Here is a 23,383-nt window from a genome sequence, read left to right on the forward strand (position 1 = left end):
CCCTCCTCAGCCTCCCAAAGTGCTGGGATTACAGGTGTGAGCCACTGCGCCCAGTCTCATATTCAAATTTCATAACTAAATCAATCTAATTGCAAATAGTGTGTTGGCACTTCTGAGATGAAAATGAATAAGACAGTTCCTGCTCTCAGAGGACCAGCATTATAATTGAGGATATTTAATAACTATTATAAAGTGACTAGGATATTAGGAAGAATTAGGGAAATATCATTAGAAATGAGCACACATAAGTCCAATGGGCTACATAGAATAAGATATACACATAAAAATCCAAAATGACTTAGAAAAGTGTCAATCAAGGTGAATTTTTTGACTGTTAGTTCATTTATTGTGGTTAATAAACATGGGGAAGGTCCTATTGCAGATGTCATTTTTGAGAGAACATAAGCAAAGGCATTGGCAAGACAGCATGTGTGGGTTTCAGGTCACTGAGTAGGTTCCTTTGGTTGAAGTATAGAACACACTTGGAGAAAAGGAAAAACGTTGCTGGTATAAATTCTCATTTTCAGAATTCCTTTCTTACTAGGCATTGCTGGTCTCACATGTTGTTCTTAGACAATTAAACCTTCTAGGCCAAAATAATCTCCCAATTCATGTGTATATTTCTCTAACTGGCATAAATCAACCAAACAAAACATAAAATTCTGCTAGTTACTTTGGGGAACTTTTCACATGAACATGATTGTTCATCTAAGATACTAATTATAACCATACCAGAAATCATTCACATTTGGAGATCTCTCCCGCTTTCCCCCATTTCTCCCTCCCTTCTCTGGGAGGACTGCGTAATGTATACAATGTCCCTCTTTTGGTAACTTATTTCAGGGATGAATAACCAATGGTGTTTTAATCATATAATTAGATGGAATTGCCATGGGTCTGAGTTATTGTTATACTAGATGTAATATCTCCATTGTGGGTGTTAAATGGGTTTTGCTAGATTTAAGCTTTCTCTCAAACCTGGAATGTAAAGAAAATTAGACTTTTATGATAATTATTTTATATCTGTCTGCAGATAGCTTTCGCAATTATTTTATAATTTTTCTCATTTTTCTCTTCTAAGGAAACTTGCTCTGTTACTATATGTATACTGTAGTCTATCTATCTAGCCTAGATAAATATTAAAAAATGTCCATAAGAAAAGAAAATGTCTTTTTTATCCATTGCCAAAACTAATTCAGAAAAAAAAGTTTCACGGTTGCTTGGCTTATGTTCCTCAATAACAACAGCTAGGCTATTAGAGATCTTGGCATGAATTCACAAGTTTTTAAGGCATTTGATGTATTAGTATAGATGTTTATGTATGTTAAAATGAGTTCATGCAATAGTCTTGATTAATATGCAACTTTTTGAACAAATTAGAGTGACTAAATTTTAACTTAAAAACAACTTTTTTCTTTCTTAGCACAATAAAAATAATAGTGCAATCTTTCAGTTAATACAAGCCTTGGGTCCGATTTCTAATTATTTTAATGTTTTAAATTCCCTACATTTGTTCTATAGGGTCCATGTGTTGTCACTGTTTCTACAAATTGTTTAGGATTTGTTACAAAATAAAAAATATGTTAAACTAAATAAAATTTTAATCATGAATGATATATTAATGAATGTCTTTTAGTAGAGTGAAATCTTATGAATCCTTATAATGCTGCAAATCATAAAAATTAAATATATTGGGTTAAGTGGCTATCTTAACATCTTCAGTCAAATTTAATACCTTAAACTTATATTAAACTGTGATTCTTTAGATACTTGGATCATTTCCCAGTAAGAAAAATATATAGATATTGGCTACAAATATGATTTTAAATGCCCTCCTTTTTTTTTTATTTCTACATACAGATTGGTTAAAGCTTAATATATACTGTGCAGACACAGATCTTTCTAAATAGTTATCCATATGATTTTCATTATTTTTCCACCTTTGACGAACATGGATTCAATGTTCCCCTAAGCTTGATTAATAAGATAGGCTGCTTTCTAACTCCAGATTTCTGACCTCCCTTTTCTTAAAGTATGTACCTTTCGGAAAACTTCCTAGAAAACTTCCAATTGTATAATCTTTCTCTGCTTTTTTGAGATGTAAATATTTTCACAACCTCAACATTTGACAATCCATACATGTTTTTCTCAAAGATCAGGAGTCATTCCTTTGAAATGTAATCATTAAGAGAAATGAGGCCCTTACCTTTCTGCCTCTATAAGACAGTAGGAGCCTAGCATCCATAGCACCAGTTAACAAACCCAGACGGCCTGTATTTTTAGTCTGTTCTTGCACTGCTATAAAGAACTACCTGAGACTGGGTAATTTATAAATAAAAGATGTTTAATTGGCCCATAATTCCACAGGCTGTACAAGAAGCATGTCTGGGGAGGCCTCAGGAAACTTTCAATCATGGCAGAAGGGGAAGCAGGCACATCTTACATGGCCAGAGCAGGAGAAAGGGAGAGAAGGTGGAATAGCTACACGTTTTTTTTTGTTTTTTTTTTTTGAGACAGAGTTTCACTCTTGTTGCCCAGGCTGGATTAGCAATGGCACAATCTCAGATCACCACAACCTCTGCCTCCCAGTTTCAAGCAATTGTCCTGCCTCAGCCTCCTGAGTAGCTGGGATTACAGGCATGCGGCACCATGCTTGGCTAATTTTGTATTTTTAGTAGAGACAAGGTTTCACCATGTTGGTGAGACTGGTCTCGAACTTCCGACCTCAGGTGATCTGCCCACCTTGGTCTCAAAAAGTGCTAGGATTACAGGTGTGAGCCACTGCGCCCGGCCAGCTATACACTTTCAAACAACCAGATCTTGTGAGACCTCACATGGCAAGAACAGCAAGGGATAAATCCACCCCCATGATCCAGTCATCTCCCACTAGGCCTCTCCTCCAACACTGGGGATTACAATTCAACATGAGATTTGGTCAGAGACACAAATCCAAGCCATATCATTGCCTAATAACATTAACCAAATTGTCCCCTAACTTCTTTCAGCACTTTTCTACTAAGCCATCCTGGTGCTTAAAACCTCTCTCACATTTTATTTTAGTGCAGTTCATTCCAATCAACCTCCTTATTTCAATAGTCTTGAATAAAGTCTTTCTTGCCTGTTTAATTCCATCTAGAACAATTTTACATTGACATTTTCTAAAAAATGATATAAAATATATGCCCATGAAAAGAAAATCTATTATTCTTAGTTTCCTGCTATCTAGAGTTCTTTTATTATCAGGGAAAAAATCATTATTTAAATGTGATAATTCATATATATTTTTACAGAGTAACTGAAATATGCATGAAAGATGAATATTTTGTCTATTGTTCATTAAGATGAAAAACCAATAATATAATGTATTTATTGTGTTGTTTAATATGATGATAGGTTATATTTTAAGGCTAAAAATAAAAGTCTTAATTGAATGTTAAGGTTAATTTAAAAGTTTATTAATAAAATTTTAAAACAGCAAATTTGAGAGCATACTATAAAATTTAAAAATTTGAGAAATGTGATTTACTTAGTTTATAATATACACATATTATTTCAAAAGAAATAGTAAATTATCTTAAATTGTGTTGACAAACCAGTGTCAACATGAATAGAATCATTTGTAAGGTAATATGATTAAGTCTTGACTATAAATTATAACTCAGATACTTAATGGAAATTAAAATTAAAATTTGAGCTTCTTTTCTACAAACTGATGAAGTTATCCTGTGCCTAGAAAATAGAGGATTCTTTTTATTACCAAAATGTTTATAAACTCTTTGAACTTCTAACATACTATTATTTTGAGCAAAAATGCCTTTAAAAAGTTACATTTTTAAAAATTGTAATGTGTTATTAATTTTTTAAAAATATATTCTCTGTAACTATACCTTCCCTTTAGTTGTTACAGCTTGTTGACTCCAAAACCCTTTCTTGATTTTGTGTTAATAAAATTTACTCCTGGTGTCTTTTAGACCAAACCTGTCCCTATCCACCTTTGTTAGAGTGGCTTTTACTGAAAACAGGTCACTAAGGTTCCCTAATGACTGGTATTGACTTTGTAGCACAAAAGCCTATTGGCTGCTGTCTACATACAGAATATGTAGAATATAGAATATTGAATATGTAGGATAGAAGTCAGTTATTTCAGTAAAGTGGTACCTGCCTCAGGATAGCACTGGATTTAAGCATTTATTTCCACCCACAGTTCTCAGGAGGGAGAATGAGAGATGGGGGTGGAAGAGATTGAGAACTCTTTAGATATTTTAATGTTTCAAAGACCAAAAGCAGCCTCTGTTTGAGTTCACATGCTTGAACCACTAAAGGGAAATTTTTAAATGCCTATATCTGCTCCCAGAGCTTTTTTCTTTTTATGTTTTATAATAGGCATGAAAATAAGCAGACTGTATCATGCTATATAGTTCAGAGAATATATGAACTAGAGATTGTCACTAAGACTATCAGGCTTATCATAAGAGAAGTTTATGAAATTAGACAAGCAGTGTTTCAAATAGGGCTGTTGTAGAAATAATACTGTCCACTGGAGGTAGAGTATATGATGCCTAAGAAGACCATTGTATTTATATTCTGTAGACATGTCCATTACATTAAATATTTCTAAGAAAACAAAAACATCGTGAAACTAGGCAATTTGCTTAATACTTCCTGAAAATCTTCCTTTGTGAGTTCTTTGGATTGGTGGATGGGATATAGGATATGTTATTAAACTCTCTTGGCTTCTGCCTTACAAATGAACTATACTACAGTATTAGAATAGACACAATAGAAAAGTCTTCTTTCATGTATAAAGCAATTATAGGTAATGGGGGCAAAAAATTAAATTCTACTAATGTATAATAATATATTAAAGAAAAAAGTATGTTGCTTTAAGAAGGGACAAGTAGAGGTCATATGAAAATTTATTTGAGGATAAAAATAAATTAAAAGCCAACAACTTAACACAGTTGCCTGAGATCATAAAGATTAAGAAAACATATTTCATATTAAGACCTAACAAGGACATTAAATAAGATCACAAAATTCAAGGCACCAAAAAAAGACATTTTAATGTCTTCATTCATTATTTTTTTGATAACAACACTTTTTTAATAGATCCCAATTTGAAGCATCTCAACAAAATACAATTTTATGTCATATTATGTACAATAGTCTTATTTATAAAATACACTTAATTCTAAAAATTATTAAAATCACAGCAGCTTTAATTCTATACTGTATATCCGCACATAAACGTGAAATGTTTTGGGAAAGGAATCTAAACGTTAACATAAATGCCTTAAAAATAACTCTTCTGATAACTCTTAAATGAAATTTGATCAACATTTGGGATTATGGAAGGAGTGTTGAATTGCTATGAAAATCTATAGCTGAACGTCTTATATTTAGTTTTTGTAATGCTTCCAAGAGCAGGAAACAATGCAAGCAAAGTGCCACAGCTGGAGTTTAAACAAATGTCTATCCTTTAAAGTTTTTCAAAGCAATTTAAACATATTTTCTTATGGTTCTTGACAGCCGAGGGCAAACAAGGTTCTTTGTCAATTTATGACTAAGCCAATACCTATAAAGATCCTCTGAGATTACTGTAAGCTCTAACTAATGTCCATTTCTTTTATGCTATATTTGGGCATTCAAGAGTGATGTCTTCCTAGGTGGCTATCAGTCTCCCAGGCTCATTTACCTGAATACATAAAATGAAAAGTGATGAGCTTTTGGGGTGGATTTAATATTTGGCACATTAAAAGCTAATTTATTATAGATTAATATGACCTTAACAATACCACCTTTTCTTCATTTCATTTTACTTTTCAAGTAAGAATAAAAAGACCTTATGGGATAAGGACAAGCTGACTTAAACAGATTATGGATTGTCAAGTTTCATACGTGTGTGTATTTTATATATACATATAGTCCCTAAGAAGTGGAAATCCATGAATGATATGGATTCTAGAACATACTAAAGATCTAACTTTGGCTTGAAGAGTAAGAAGTCTTTATTATTTTACTTAGGTAAAAAATACAATATTTCTTTTTCACATAAAAGTGAGTTTTGCCTAAAACATCAACACAAAAATATAAATGTGCTCTGATGAGCAAATAAAATTTAGGTGAGGAGAATACAGACGTAAATTTTATTTCTTAATAAAAAGACAATTGATTTTTTTTTTTTTTTTTTGAGACGGTGTCTCACTCTGTCGCCCAGGCTGGAGTGCAGTGGCACAGTCTCAGCTCACTGCAAGCTCCGCCTCCAGGGTTCACGCCATTCTCCTGCTTCAGCCTCCCGAGTAGCTGGGACTACAGGCGCCCGCCACCATACCTGGCTAATTTTTTTGTATTTTTAGTAGAGAGGGGGTTTCACTGTGTTAGCCAGGATGGTCTCGATCTCCTGACCTCGTGATCCGCCTGCCTCAGCCTCCCAAAGTGCTGGGATTACAGGCGTGAGCCACCGTGCCCAGCCGACAATTGATTTTTAAAAATTACATAAAGCCATATTTTATAAGATTTGATAAAAATGTAGTCAGAATACACACGCACACACACACACACACACATGCTAGGTATTAGCATAGATTCACAGATATTCTAGCATCCTTGAAGACAAACATCATCTAGATATTTTCTACATGTACCTGAAAAGATGCTGGCCTAGAAGCCATTGAAAACCTATTAAACTTTACTCCTGGAGGATTGCGCTTATTATGAGAGTAGGCTCAGGATTCATTTGCCAAGAACCTTGACCTTAACACTTTTGAACTTGCAATAACAGACTTCACCAAATTAAAGCCTGTGTGAGTTAACACTTTTTGTTTAAACAACAAGTAACTATAAAACTATGTCTACAATAGTAATGTAACTTACTTCAAATGATAAGTTTTGTTTGAAAATATATCAAAATCTTTTAAGCTTCTTTCATATAAATTTAAAGGTTTGAAGTAAAATTTGTTTATATCTATACATATATACATATAATTATTAATACTTTTTTATAAGCATCTCACTTCCAAAGGAAATCTTTGTACATATAATATTACTTTTCAATTTCCAAAAGCCCTGATTATATGGATGGATGGAGAGACAGATAGATGATAGATAGATAGATAGATAGATAGATAGATAGATAGATAGATTCTTAAAATATATATATTTTTTAACTGGTTTAACAAAATGGCATCTCTAGGTTTAGGGAAGCAGCTGGTTTGACAGTTGCTGTATTAATAGGGGGAAAGACAAAATTGTGGTCATGAACACAAAAGCCAACCTAACTTGCATGAAAAACATCACATGAGACTCTATATAAATCATTGCAGTACAGCAATTTTTAATACACAATCTTAAACATAAGTATGTCCAATGCCGGTGGGAACGTGAAAATAGCATCTTTAATAGCCTGACCTTAAAATCCTTGCTCAGATGTTAATGTGAAGAAAAAATCTCCTTAGTTACTGAAGAGACAGACTGGCATTAGACCTGTTTTGGTTGGGATGATGCTACATTCTATGATAGAGTGAACTATAGAGGGTTGCAGTGTTAGGATTAGAGTCATGTCCTTCTATAGTAGCACTAGGAACAGAGTGATGTCACTCAGCAGAGGACGTTGCTCTAAGGTGGTGCTGGGAAGACAGCACTGTGTCTTTCTGTGTGATAGAGTTATATACTACAGAGTGTTGCAGATGAGAAGGCCTTGTGTTGCCAGGGAGGTTTTCCAAGTGAAGTGACATTCCACATGAGATCTGAATGGATAAACATGGAACTCTGGGAAAAGCATTCCAAAGACTGGAAAGTGATTGCTCAAAACTCAAAGGCAAGATAAAATATAAAAGAAATTAAATAACTCCAAGGAAGTTATTATCATCTGTTAGTAATGCATTCATTCAACAAATATGTATTGAATGCCAGCCATTTGAATGCAGACATGTCTTTTAAAAAACATCAAAATTTGGGTTTACTAGTTTTTTTGAATGTTGAGACCATGTGCAACTACTTCCCTGACCATTACTTTTCCTTTTGCCTCACATAAATCAGAGAAGAATTTCTCTTTTTTGCTTAGTCATTTTTTTATGCCAATACATTAAGTATTTTATAAATATATGCTAAAATAGTAAATATATTACATAAAATACATTATCAATGGAATTAGTGCCCTGCCTAAACAATTGATTTTTTTTTTTATGACTGATAAAATTTTTAAAAATGTCCTGAGGTTTTCCTGTGCAGGTCAGAAGTCTGAATAAGCACTCATTTAAAGATTCATTTATCTTATCAATATCATGGTCAATATAAATCAATCAAAACCAATAATATCAGGAAACCTAAGAAAGCAGAAATGTCCATATTTTATAGACTTTAAAACTGAGAACAAAATTACTTTTCATTAATAATCAAGCTCTTTTTTAAAAACAAAAGTAATAGCATGGCCACTAAAACTTAAAGAAGTTAAATCAGAGAACTTGAGATTTAAGCAAGAGGCAGCAATGAAAGGCACCAAAGAGGTAAGGGATGGAAAAGCTTGGGAAGATTGTCAAATGAGAAAACTTGTTCTTTACTTCTCCTGTTTTCATATAGAGGGACATTTATTCTGGTAACACTTCAGGCTTCCTGTCCTACACCTTCCTTTGGTATGACACAGGGGAGTAAGGGAGACTTACTAAATAACGATTCAGGGATAAACCTGGACATGAATGACTAAGCCTCCTCTGACTTCTCTTCTAATCAGCCTGCCTGACAGACAGTGCCTTCTGGCCTGTTGAGAAGTTTGAAGTTGTGTTGGTTAGTTTTACTCTAGTGTGACTAAAAGGAAATCACATATTACACTTACATCCCATCCACCAATCTTTCATCAGTCATTAATAAAGCTAACACTTGACCCCCACCTGTTCGTTCCCTACTTTTGTTTCTCAACTTCTTCTGTACCATTAGTAGTTTTGTGACTTTGGGCAAAACACAAATATTCACCCTGCCTCAATGTATTCATCTGTAAAATGAAGATAAGTTTTTGAGTGTTAAATTAATATTATTAACATTCATCAGTGCTTAGCCATATTTGGCACATAGTAAGCACTATTTAAATGTAGTTAAATAAACATTATTTAGTTGTTCCTTTACAACTCCAACAGTGAGGCCAGAGAGGTATCCATGCTTCATCTCATTCAAGTCTTTATTGACCAAAGAAAGAAATGTGAAAATTGTTCAAAGCACAGCAGAATGCAGCGTGAATCCTGGATTGTAGGAAAGTACAAAGCAGAGTTAACATTGGCTGTTGCAGCAGCCTACACAAGATGTGATGCTGACATGAGCTAGAATAACAATTTTACAAAGATAGATAGAGTGGAGAGATTGCTTGAGAAAACCTTTCTCACACTGTTCTACAGTTTACAACACTTATTACAAACTTCTCAACCATCCCTCGTCATTAGGAAGAGATTTTTCACTGTAGTCAGGCTACTCTCTCGGTCACCTCCAGGCAGCCTATTTTTTTTCTCACATAGATACCTCTTATACGGATCAGATTGAATGATATTCCTCAACAATGTCTCTCTATGTCCTAGTTAATGGAAACTGGGAACGTCACTTCTTAGGGAAAAGGTCTTCACAGAATTAACAAAGTTAAAATCTTAAAATAAGGAGATCATCCCGGATGATTTGAGTGAGTCAAAATCCAATGACATGTCCTTCCAAGACAAAGGTAGAGGGAAATTTGAGACAGACAGAATAAGAGAATACACAAAGGAGAAAAGGAGACAATTTTACCAAAAAAGGAAACGTTAGAGTGAAGTGGCTATAAGCCAAGGAAGTCAGGAACACTAATGACTACCAGAAACTTTATAAGGCAAGGTACAGAATCTCTACTAGGTCATTTAAGGAAATATGGCCTTGTTGACACTTTAAGACTTCCGGCCTCTAAAATTTTGAGAGAGTATATTTATCTTGTTTTAGCCACCCATTTGCACGGGCAGTCACAGGAAGCTAATGAAGATATTGGCATCTGGAAGTCAGGTTCTGCTACAACAAATACCAAAAAAATAGCTACAACAAATACTAAAAAAATACCGAAAAATGTGGCTTTGAAATTTGGTAACGGTTAAAGACTGGAAGAATTTGGAGAAGCACAATAGAAAATTCCTGAATTGTCTTGAAGAGACTTGGTAGAAATATGAACGTCAGGTTAATTCTGATGTGCACTTAGATGGAATTGAGAAACATGGTAGAGAAAGTCTCTAATGCCTTAGAGAATAAATAAATTTCATAAATTGAATATTGGTGTAAATATGACTGTTAAATGCACAATGGAGAGTTCAGAAGTATATATATTTGGAAGCCAAGGGAAAGGTAATCCTTGCTATATAGTGATCAGAAACTTGGCTGAATTGTGTTCCCCTCTTCGGTGAGATGTGGAACTTGTAAGTGATGACTTTAGCTGAGGAGGTTTCCAAACAAAATGTTAAGAGTGCAGCCTGTATTTTCTTTACTGCTTATTGAAAACTGTGAGAGGAAAATAAAATAAATTGAGGAAGTAACTATTAAGCAAAAAGCAACCAGCGTTTGATGACTCAAGAGGTTCTAAGCCTGTACAAATTGCAAAGAATACTACAATTAGAAAATTCACTGTTGGAAACGTGTGCTGTTAAGAGAAGTCCAAAGATATTACTGGACAACTTTCTGCCAAAGGTTTACAAATTAAGAATTTACTTTTAAATCTCATTATAATCTGAGAATAGAAATGGTATTATCCAGAGGAAAAAAAAATCTGTGGAGGACTCTTGTCTAATGATATGAATCACTGTGATTCACACAGGAGAACCACTACGTTTTTGAGACTGTTTTAGCAGACATACTGCTAGCTTGGACCGAAAGGAACATAAGATGATAATATGACAGAAAATTGCAGGATTATGAAAATTCTACAGGCAAGAAACAGAAATACAGAGCTACTCAGCTGTAAATGTGTGTGAACCTTCAAGGAAAAGGAAGAATTACTCAAAGGCAGAGGCTGGTGGAGCAATGGGTGTAGAAACTAAAGCAGATGGAATCTCATGCCCACAGGAGTGAGCCTCAGGCCAAGAGAAAGGATCTGTGAGTTACAAAAGATTAATTACTCTGAGGCCCTAAAACCTAATGGAATTTGTCTTGTTAGATTTCAAACTTGCTTGGGACTGGTGACCTTTTCATTGTTTACAATTTCTGCCTTTTGGAATGGGGCTATCTTATGCCAGGCCCACCATTATATTTTTAAGGCAGATAACTTGTTTTCTGGTTTCACAGGTTCATAAATGAAGAGAAATTTTGCCTCAAGATGAATTATATCCAAAGTCTCATGCATATCTAAGTTAAATTATCAGATTTGACTTCTGAGTTGATGATATATAGAGGAGATTATAAATTTAGAGTTTGTGCTATAATGGATTTAGACTTCTGAGTATGCTGGGATAGGTTGGCTATTGTTGCATATAGATTCACATAAATTTTCAGGGGCTGGGGTTAGACTGTGATAGCACTGGATGGTGACTATCAAAAAGATAATTTCACATCTTAAACCCCAGAACATGTAAATGCTAACTTATCTGAGAAAAGAATCTTTGCAGATGGAATTAAATTAAGGATTTTCAGATTAAGATACTAGCCTGGATTATCTGGGCAGGATCTAAATCCAATAACAAATGTCATTATATGGGAAAGGTAGAGGAATCTTTGAGTCAGACAGAAGAGGAGAAGATGTATGGAAGACGAGGATGCAGTATGACCATGGAGGCAGAGATTGGCGTGATGTGACCATAATCCAAGGAAGCCAAGGGTTGTCAATGGCCACCAGAAGCTACAATAGGCAAGAGAAGCATTTTCCCCTTCAGCGTCTGGAGGCATTGAGGCCCTGCCAACACATTGGTTTTGGACTTCTGCCTTTTTTAGTTGTTAGAGAATAAATTAATTTTGTTTTAAACTACCAAGTTTTTAATAATGTGTTTGGGCAGCCACAGAAAACTCATACCCTTTAATACAATCCTCTCACATTTAACCTGATATTAGGCTCTGTTTCTCTAAGTGCCTGACATAATACAACTGAGAAAGAAGATTTTTACAAAGTTTTTTATACAAAACTGGGAATTAATTTTTTTTCTTTTGGACATATTAAATATAAGATATGTTTAATATATCTAAGCAGAAATGTCATGTAGGCAGTTTGATATTTGGGTCTGAAGACTAGTGGAAATGCCAGTCCTGGAGAAATAAATGTAGGGAACATTGCCACGTAGATGATATTTAGTGATATGGAGCTGTATGAAGTATCCTATTAAAAATGTTGTAAATAAAGAAGAGATGGGTAAGGCCTGCCCTGGAGGACTTCTGCATTTTACATACTCTCTGAGAACATTAAGCCAGTTAAGAAAAATAAGAAGAAAGAGCCAATAAGGATATGTGGTTTGTCTGCCAGATAGTGCCTAACTCCCTCCCCATCTTTAACTTCATTCCTTGCCTCCTGTATTAGACTTCTTCCTCTTTTGTCCTCCAACTGTTCTTGGACTCAATATTACAGAAGTTTATTCATGATGATCGAATCCTTGATTTATATCAATGATGACTGGGTTGCACATTTTATAAGGTTTTTTAAGCTGGGATTTTTATTACTTTTTAAAAATTCTTTTGAAATATTACCCAAAGACAGACCTGTGTCAAAATATAAGAACCATATAAATATTATCAAAAATAAGCAATATTTTCTGTTCAGTGTTTCTAGTGTACAATGAGAAAATGAGGGCATATGAGATGCCCTGAAGAGGTCAGCATCAGAGGGCACTGAGGACTATAAAAATCTGGTTGAATCAAAATTTCTCCAGTTACTCCTGTGGAGCAAAGGAGACTTTCTGCCTGATGCACTAGAAGCTAATGCTATGACACTGGGTTTTTGAGAAAAGAAAAGTGTTCTACTACAAGCCAACCAATGAGTCCAGCTCAATTCTGTCTCCCTGCACTGACTTTAAGGCAATAATTTTATTAGAAAAGATTTAGGGAGTAGATTCTGGGATTAGCAGGTGACTGGTAGAAGGGAAGGGGAGGTCTGGAAAGTCCTCGGGCATGCACAGTTACCTCTTCATGCTGCCTGATGGATCAAATGAGCAAATTTGGAGGTAGTTAGTATAAAACATGCAGTGTAAATTCAGGCTTCAATGTCAGCAAGCTTGTTCTGCCCAAACTCCAATGGGTCATATTGGTTCCAACTGATTTCAGCCAGTTTTTAAAATCTCACAGTTGGAGGAAGTTTCAGCATTTCAGCAAGTTGGTTCTTTTCTAATCTACTATCCTACAGACTCAAGATTTTCTGTTAGTCACTGGTTTCTTTAACTCTTTGTGGCATGGTTTCTCTCCTACTGTCTGTCATACCTCCTAAAATATGCCCAAAAGCTTTTTTCTTCTTCAGATCCTGTTTCTTTCTTAATTATCTGCCATTTACTCTGGATCAATAAGCATTAAAATACTCATTGCTTTTCTCTCTTCTCTTTTATGTATATAAACTTTGGTGTATCAGAGACTGCTGGTAACCTCTCAATACTCAATATTCATTCCTCTTTTCTTTAGGTGGGAATTTGGCCACCTCCTAAAAAGACTGTCTTTTTAGGAGTCTTCCTTGTAGGTAGATGTGGCTGTTATTAAGATATAGCCGGTGGAATGCAAAAATTATTATCACGTGGCAGATTCCACAAATATTCTCTCAAATAATCATAACAAAGTCCCTTTCTCCTTTCACCCTTTCCCAATGGCTGGAATGCAGACATAATGCCAGCCTTCAAAATAGACACTAGCAGGAGAGCAACAAGATGAAAAAGAATCTCTGTCCCATGAACACACTGAGCCAAGCCAGTTTATAAGCCTACTTAAGAATATTTAATTGAGAATTGTGTATCTTATTTTCAGCACTTTTAATTGGAGGTCATTGCAATTTACATTTGAAACTAATCGCAATTGATGCCGGTTTTTTTTTTTTGGAACTGAGTTGCTTCAAGTAACAGAACATGTGTCATTGGCTTAATGGAAGTTGTCCAGCAGCAGATGGCAAGGATTTACATTACAGACTAGAATTTTGTAAACTTATAACACAGTAGCAAAATATGGTAAATCTTTCTTGTTACCTGCATATGGCAAATCAGGCACTGGTAAAGTAGTAGAATAAGAAACAGTTATAAGATATTGCTACAGTTAAATTGTATTTCTCCAAAAATCCTAAGTTGAAGCCCTAATCCGTGGTGCTTCAGACTATGACTATATTTTGACATATGGTCCTTAAAGGAGGTAATTAAGTTAAAATGAGGTTATTATGGTTGGCCCTAATCCAATATGATTGATGCCCTTATAAGTCAGGAGGAATTCAGGACATATGCAGGGGGAAGGCTATTTAAAGACACAGGGAGAAGATGGCCATCTAAAAGCCAAGAACAGAGACCTCAGAAGAAATAAACCCTGCTGACACCTTGATCTTGGAATTCTAGCCTCCAAGATTTTAATAAAATGAAGATATACTGTGCATTAACTACTCTTGCCACCATTAGGTAAGTTTATAAGAGACTAACTTAACTTGTAGATAACCACCTGCTGAGAGAGATGAAGAGGGATGCAACAATTAAGTCAAAGAAGGCCTTCTCTGAAAGCAGCACACACTTATTCACTAACCGCAGACCAGTAATATGGCAAATTGCTGGGTTGAAAAGCCAACCACTGCTATACCTCACAGGGAAGCAGCTCTAAGCACTGGTTCTCAATATGGAAGTTTAGCAGGAGGTAAAGCTATACCTCAGGTCTTTTTCCGGGATTTGTCATTATTAGTTCTCAGTGAAACAATGGAAGCTCCGCTTGGTAAAATACATAATTTAAGTTGCTACTTCATACCAATGCCCTCTTACAATTACTTCTAGCTAGGAATAACACAAATAAGAGAGTTGGGTGTGAATGAAACCTAAACCACATAGATCTCCAGTCTTTAAGACGGCATCTAATAAGATGATTGGCAGTGTTGGAAGGAAATCTTCCCTGGATTTCTTGGTGATTTGACATGGTCTGGACCACCCAAGCAATAGACATTGTCAAATTATAATGATAGAACATGCATCCTCTTCTTTTCCCCTAGAGCTACCTCCTCTTTGGATTCTAAGGGTGGTAGATATGAAGTCTTTTTTTTCCCTTTTTCACCAGAGACGTCTGTTCCTTCTTCAAAAGATACTAGAGCCTTTCTATTATCTCCATGATTCAATGTTTACATTCTTGGTTGTAGAATTTCTTCTCTTCCACCAACAGAAGATCTTTTTACATTCCAGAATAAAAGATAAACACCTTTTATAAGTCCAGAAGCATAGATGGTTGGCTCCTATATAAGCTTTAAGATTCATAATTTTGGAGTTTCTCTACTGTGGTGTAGAGACCCCTCTATGTGCAGGGTACATTTGGCTTTCATTACATAGCCCTATGAAGGACTGGGGTGTGGGCAAATAGCAACATCCCTAAGGTATTCTGTGAGTCAGTAAAAAGAGGTTTTTTTTAAATTTTGTTTTGCTTTTGCGTGCGTTCTTGATAATCTCTGGTGTTTCTGCTAGTGTATTTGTGTGTATGTGTGTATCTATTGAACTATATTTCTATCTTCTATTTATCCAATCTGTATGTATATACATATCTATTTATCCTTCTATATAATCTACCTAGTATCTATATATCTATCTAATCCAAAGAAGTAGGGTAACATTTTCAACTCTTCACGGTTTTACACCTAAGAGGTGTATATGTGGCAGCAAGGATATGACACAAAGCAAACATGTAAGAATTATACTAAGTAATTTTTTTTGAGAATTGTATTGCAAAAATAAAAACAACAAAAAAGTAATCAAATAATATTTCAAACGTAGCCTGAGACTCTTCAAAACAATCCCTAGGCCAGCAAACCTACACCTATGTATCATTTTAAAGCTTTTCAGCCTCTTAAAAGGACATCTGTTTCATTGCCTACTTCACATGTGGACAGAGTACATAATGGACAAAAATAAGCCTTCCAGAAAGAAGGATCCAGAGGCCATAGAGGACAATGAAAAAGGTAATTCCTGCCAGAGAGTAAATCCAGCCACTAACAGATGGTGTAACATGAATTAACTACACTGCCAGCAAAAGGAACCTTCGATTTCTTCCCAGACTAATGATGGCCTGGTGTTTCTCACTCCTCCTTTTTCTAAACGCAGGTTTTGAAATGTGTTACTTATTACCTCAGTACAATTGTATGGTAAATGTGTTAGGGATCTATAACTTGAATTTTAATTTACAGATGTAAAGTAAATTTTTCTACCTACTTGTATAGGAGATATTAAAACTGACTCTGTGTTTTAACACAACCATTATAACCAACAAAATCTCTTAAAATATAATAATATTTGAGTGACATCACTATGCCAGAACCTCACTGGCCTGACCAGAGAACAATGATTCTTGTTTTATTAAATAATTACTTGTGTGCAGACTCCTGGACTCATCCCTTCCTAACCAGACAGCTTCTTTTCAATCTTCATTAGCATAACTAAGCATCAGTAACATATACTTTCCCCCCTTTCTAGTGGTTAGATATCTCTGATTTGCATTCTTAGTGAATCAGTGATTTTATTCTACTGGTGTATCTCTTTGCTTTGCAGGTTAATAAGCCTGGTTTTCTTTTGTCGTTGGATGTTGTTTTTTTATTGTATGCTTCTTTTAATTACTGAAGGCCATTGTTTACAAAGGTCACAGAACAACAAGGACTTACATCTTGATCTGATAAAGAGGACTGTGTATTATATAGGGATCTTGGAGTTTGAGTTGAATGAAATAATAGATTAGGGCTTTAGAATGTTTTCTCCCCTAAGAATGAGATTAAATATATAGAATAGAAAAATGAATACTGTGCTTGCAGAGATTTTTTTTAAATTTTTTATTTTGGTAGAAAGGAGGTTTTGCCACATTGCCCAGGCTGAACCTTGAACCCCTGTGCTCAAACGATCAGCCCACCTTGACCTCCCAAAGTGCTGGAATTACAGACATGAACCACCAGGCCTGGCCTGTGCTTGGGTACTGAAGTTGCAAAACAGATAGACAGCTTTTGTTAGAAATCTAATATATTTTATTTGATATCATTAGATCACCATATATTTTGCTGCCAATGAAACACTTCTTAGCCCCTTTTGCCAGGTATAGCTTTGCAAAAAAAATTATGATCACTGGGAAGTGAGCGGAGGTGCATGCAGCTCTCAGGAACATTCTATAAATGTTAGTTGGCATGCTACATTTGTCCTTTCTTATTTTATCTGCTCCTTCCTGATGACTGGAATTAATATTAATTAGATGGCCGTGTTGGATTCCCCAACTTGGAAGTGAGTTAACTTTGGGAATGTAGGCTATGTAAGATGATTGATATAAATGTAAGACATTTTGCGCTTCGTGGAGAAGAGCATCACATTGTACTCAACTTCTACACATTTGAATATTTCCATATAATAAATAAAGTTGTATTTTGTAAAGCCATTATTATATCTGCATTCTTCATTATTTTAGTCAATCCTAATCATAACTGTTTGCCAAACTAAACTATTAAATTGATAACCTCTCAGACAACTATTTCAACTTTTTCTGATTGTTTCAGACACCATTGGAAGTTTTTTCCTGCACATAACATGTATGAAATAGCACAGCCGTAATTAGAAATTTACAAGCACATCTACAATTGTCAACTGAGATTTAAAACTTAGAACTCTTCATGTCAATCACAACATCCTTCCTCATTCTCTAAAATTTACTGTACCTACTTTTTATTTCTGTAAGGATCTCTACCTACCAAAAAGCAATTATCTATTACTAATGATTATTTACCTAAATTCTTTTAGCATTTATGCTTTATACCATGTATTTTGTTACTTCTTAGCACAAGTGAATTATATTATAAAGTAGTTTCATAATATTTTGTTATATTCCTTTGGTAGTTGTAAAAACATGACAGCACTCATCTAAACTAGTAATAGACAGAAATTCTAGATTCTATTTATTGAGGTATATTGCAGGTCAAATACTATAATAGTTCATTTAATTTCCAAACTATCATACAAGTAGTTCATAATAATGTATAGAGTTGAATACTGACCTCTTTCAAATTTTACCACCCAGAATATGTGAGGGTGACATTATTTCAGACAAGAATGTCTATAGATCTAATTAAAGTAAATACCTCGAGCTGAGATAATCCTAGACTAGGTTGGGCCTAACATCCAATAAGAGTATCTTTGTAAGAGACAGAAGATGGGAAGACACACAGAGACACACTGAGGGGAAGGCCATGTCGAGAAGGAAGAAGAGATTGGAGTTATGTTTCTAACAAGCCAAGGAACATGAGGGTTAGCTAAGCCACCAGAAGATAAGAAAGAGGCACTGAACAGACTCTCTGAGCCTCCAAAGGGAACCAGTCCTGCTAACACTTCATTTTGGCCTTCTGGCCTTCAGAACTTTGAGACAATAAATTTTTGTTGTTTTAAATCACCCAATGTGTGGGCATTTGTTACGACAGCCCCAGGAAAACAATACAGATTTTGTTACCAGGAAGTAAGGTGCTGCTGTAACAAGTAATTGCAAATGCAGAAGGTGATTTGGATTTGGGTAATGGACAGAAGTTGGTAGAATGTGGAGGCACCTCTTGAAGAGATATTGGTAGAAACATGAATATTAAGACTATTGTGATGAGGCTCAGAAGGAAGTGAAGAACACTGTAGAGAATGCTTCTCACTTCTTAAAGAACACATACTTGTTTGAATAGATGTCCGTAGAAAGACAACCATTAAAGAGCTTCCTGGTGATGTCTCCAAAGAAAATGAAGAACAAGTTATTGTAAACTGTAAGAAACCAGATCCTTGCTACAAAGTAGCAGATATTTTAGCCGAATCATGTTCTATTATCGGGTAGACAGCAAGACTTGCAAGGTTAAACTTGAATATATAGCTGAGAAAGTTTCAAGTGAGGTGTTGAGGGTGAAGTATGGTTTTTCCTTGTTCCTTATAGTAAAATATAAAAGAAAAGAGACAAACTAAAGATGAAACTGCTGTGTGAGAAGGAATCAGCACTTGATGATGTGGAAGATTCTTAGCATATCTACATCGCAAAGGATGGAAGAATTAGGAATTTCACTGTTGGAAGAGCAAATTCTAAAGAGAGGGTCAAGGGTATGGCTGAACAAACTTTTGTTGAAAAAATTAGGTGTGTGATTCATGGATCCAGTCAACCATCTTAGGAGAAGCCAGAAATAGAAATGGAGTTATTTCAGAAATGCACATTTTTCTACACATTAATATCCTTCTTTGATGCTGCTTTTATGAATGTTAGCTAAGAAAACAACAACAAAAAAAATGGCAGCCTTCTTTTTCTAATGGTGCAGACCATTAGAAAAGTCTGCAGACTATTAGAAAAGAGCTCTTTTTCTAAAAGTGCTCTAATGGAGCACTTTTTCTAATGGTGCAGACCATTTCATACATAGTAGACCCACGACGTTTTTGAAAATGTTATTGAGCATAAACATTGGCAGCTTGGATTGAAAGAAAAAGACATGTGATGGAAAGAAGGAAGATGAACAATCTTCTGGGATGTCAAGGGAATAAATTTTGCTGATAAAATAACTCAGCTGAAAATGTGCCAACCTTTAAATAAAGAAGAAATAACTACTCAGGTGCTGAAGGCAGTGTAGCCACTGCCAAGCGTGGAGGAGAGCGGCATGGACTGCATTCTCCCAGAAGGGACCAACCCTGCTGGTAAGTAGATTTCAGATTTACAGTCTCTGAAACTGTGAAAGAATGATTTTCTGTTGTTTTACGATACCCAGTGTGTGATAATTATTATGGCAATCCTAGGAAACTGACATATAGAATATTCACTTTACATGTGGCTGCAACAACCCGTGAGAAGTGTAAATAACATCATCATGGTCACACAATTATTGGGTAATAAAGTCAGCTTTTGCACCCAAGGAGTATGCTCCAGAGAATTAATCAATCAATGCAATATCTCATGGGACATTTTACTTTTTTAGAAAGTTCAAAATATAATTATGGACTGAAGAGATAATCAGTTGATTCACCTAGTTTGTGGTCATTCCTATCAATGCTCTCCAGATACAGAATTTTCAGGCAACCACAATCCCTGCAGGAGCTGTAGCATGAATATGACCAGTATACAAACCATAATATTTATGACCAGAACCAAAGTATCACTAATGAAAGGTCACAGAGCAACCTCAATCATAAATGGCACTACCTTAATAGAATTAACATGAACACACTCAGTGAAGACCAAGAAACAGGAGACCATGAGTTTGCCATTTTCAGCTTTATGAGGTTTTCAGTGCTAGTATAAAATAAGAAACTGAGAAATGTGTTGCAGTAGTAAGATATTGTATTTGAGGCTAAGGTATCTGCAATCGTACTGAGTCAATCACTAGAGGATTAAGCTAGGTATATTAGTAACCTCACCAAGATTTTTTAAAATGACCATCATTATGCAATTAAATTATACAATTAAATACAATACAGTAAGATATAATATGTGACTAAATTATTTTACTAGATGAGGCATATATAGTAATAATACCTTCTTGATGTGTTAAGTTCTAGTTGGGGAATGCTAAAATTGAACAAAATTGAGGATGAAGGAGCAACTGTAGTATTTTTCACAATTTTAAAAGCAATTATTATCAGACATATTTGTATGTAATATGCAATCTGTGCTAGCAAACATTAGGAAGCTCTAAGTCGATTGCCTTAAAAATAATATATATTTTATAATTTTACACACACACACACACAATTTTTTTTGAGGTCTGGCAATCTAAACCCCTCATTTTGAACTGAGGAAACTCAAAGTACAAACTCACCTATTTAGATTAGGATAAAATTTTGCTTAGAATAAAAATTCCTGATTTTCTTTTTAGCTCTTATTTCCAGTATACTCTACAGTCTCTATATAATTTGGTATGCTACAAGCTCCAGAATTCACTTTAGTGATACAAAAAATAAACTTGGCTTAGTATTTAACAGTTTATTTTATCCTTCTCATCAAGAAGCCTGCCATTTTTTTGTTGTTTTCTTAGCTAACATTCATAAAAGCAGCATCAAAGAAGGATATTAATGTGTAGAAAAATGTTCTTACATACTTGCCTAAATTATGTATTTGATTAAAACTGCTATAACAGCCATGCCTTTCTAACCAGTAAAATGAATCTCATGCATCAAGGTAATGACTAGACCTTTAACATGATATATTGTAAGCTACAATACCTGTAGAAATGAGTGAGGAAAGAATAATTACAAAGGAAGTATGTGTTTGAGGAAACAACTTTTGCAATTAGAGGCCTGCATTAAGGAATGCCAGTGTTTCTGTGTTTCCCCTGGATATTCTTGGTAACTAGCCCAGTGCTGCAACAATTTTAAGACATTACAAATTAACATATGTGACCATGAGAATTTATCTATGAGGAATATTTTGAAATTAATGACTCTTTATGGTTTTATATGTATATTCAAAACATAATAATCAACTGGGCATGGTGGCTCACACCTATAATCCCAGCTCTTTGGGAGGCCAAAGCAGGTGGATCACCTGAGGTCAGGAGTTCAAGACCAGCCTGGCCAACATGGCAGAACCCCATTTCTACTATAAATACAAAAATTAGCCAGGTGTGGTGGTGGGCGCCTGTAATCCCAGCTACTCGGGAGACTGAGGCAGGAGAATGGCTTGAACCCAGGAGGCAGAGGCTACAGTGAGCCGAGATGGTGCCACTTCACTCCAGTCTGGGTGAAACAGCGAAACTGTCTTAAAAAAAAATAAAAGATAAAGAAAAAAATCATAACAATAAATTTACTTACAAGTTAGAGGCAATTTATTTTCTAAGGCCAGCTTATGTATCTCAAATTGTTTTGACCTCCACAGTAACTTGATTCTATAGCATTGGGCATCAAAGCTGAAAAATATGTAAAGAAAATGCTTTAAGAATATGCAAGACTCTCTGGATTCTGTACATCATTAATTCAGCCTTCCCAGAATATTTGGTCGACACATCTCTATGAAACTTTGAAATCTCTCACATATTATAATTCATAACCAAAGAAGAGTTCTCTAAACAAAATTCTATCAGGCCAAAAATAGTAACTCTGTGGAAAAAATAAAAAAGCTCACATCCTAATCAGCATTGCCTAAGAAAGAGAAAATGGTAGGCAGAATGAGAAATAAAATGTTTTAAACAATAAATTTAGTTCCAATCATTCAATATGACTTAATGGTGACAGAATGGAGTCAACTGCATTAAACAAACAGACCTGGTAGATCATAAGTTTCTAAATACAAGAGCAAAGCCAGCACTGTAGTGACATTTCTTCTTACAGTCGTCCCTCAGGATCTGTGGCAGACTTGGTTCCAGGACCTCCTACAGATACCAAGATTCACAGATGTTCAAGTTCCTAATATAAAATGGCATAGTATTTGCATATAGCCTACACACATCTTCCCATATACTTTAAATCATCTCTAGATTACTTATAATGCATAATAGAATGCAAATGCTATGTAAATAGTAGTTATACTGGATTGTTTAGGAAATAATGGCAAGTAAAAATGTTTGTACATATTCATTACGGATGCAATTTTTTAAAGCATATATTCAGTCTATGATTAAATATATTCAATTCAATATTGGTTGAATCCATAGGTGCAGAATCCACAGATACAGAGGATCGATTGTATTTATATTGTAGTTACAGATTATAAAATGCTTTCATAAACATACTCTCTTTTTAACTTTAATCATTACAACAACCTTCCAAGGTTGGCAAGTCGAGGACTCTTTTTGACATTATTGAAATGAAAACAACTTTTAGGGAAAGAGGGACCCAATTAATAATTAGCTGAACTGCAATGACGAGAGTCATTACTCAATACTAGGTATCGTCAATCCTGTAATCTCTTCGCTACCCTAACTTGCAGTCATTGACATGATGATATTAAAGGTAAACCAATTAATTGTATTCCTCAGCTACAGTTTACAGGAATATGTTTGAGAGGGTTATAATGTTTGTGATTTTTGAATCTGGGAATATATTTTAAGCTGATACCGTCCCTCAAAATATTACTCTTTCCACCAGATAAAAAATATATTATTCTTTCCACCAGAAGAAAGAAGAAAAGAAATTATATTCCCTAAAGGGTAACAGATTTTTGAAAAGCCCATTACATGCAAAAACAATGATCCAAATTAACATATTTAGAGAATATTCTGAACAAAGCTTCTAAGATTAGAGAGACTGATAGTAGCTAAGTATGTGGTAATACAGATAAATTTCATTATCTGTTT

General features: G+C 34.9%; 1 protein-coding gene across 2 annotated transcripts in view; it reads right to left on the bottom strand.

The window, feature by feature from the left end:
• CDH12 (cadherin 12) overlaps positions 1-23,383 on the bottom strand; it is a 1,137,841-nt gene that overhangs the window by 657,105 nt on the left and 457,353 nt on the right. For both annotated transcript variants that reach the window (XM_054489194.1, XM_063664679.1), the window contains exon 3: positions 21,903-21,997. The gene's annotated coding sequence lies outside the window, so the exon portion shown is untranslated. The remainder of the gene's footprint in view (positions 1-21,902; positions 21,998-23,383) is intronic.

The sequence above is a fragment of the Pongo pygmaeus genome, chromosome 4 (assembly GCF_028885625.2).
Source record: "Pongo pygmaeus isolate AG05252 chromosome 4, NHGRI_mPonPyg2-v2.0_pri, whole genome shotgun sequence".
Classification (NCBI taxonomy): Eukaryota; Metazoa; Chordata; class Mammalia; order Primates; family Hominidae; genus Pongo; species Pongo pygmaeus.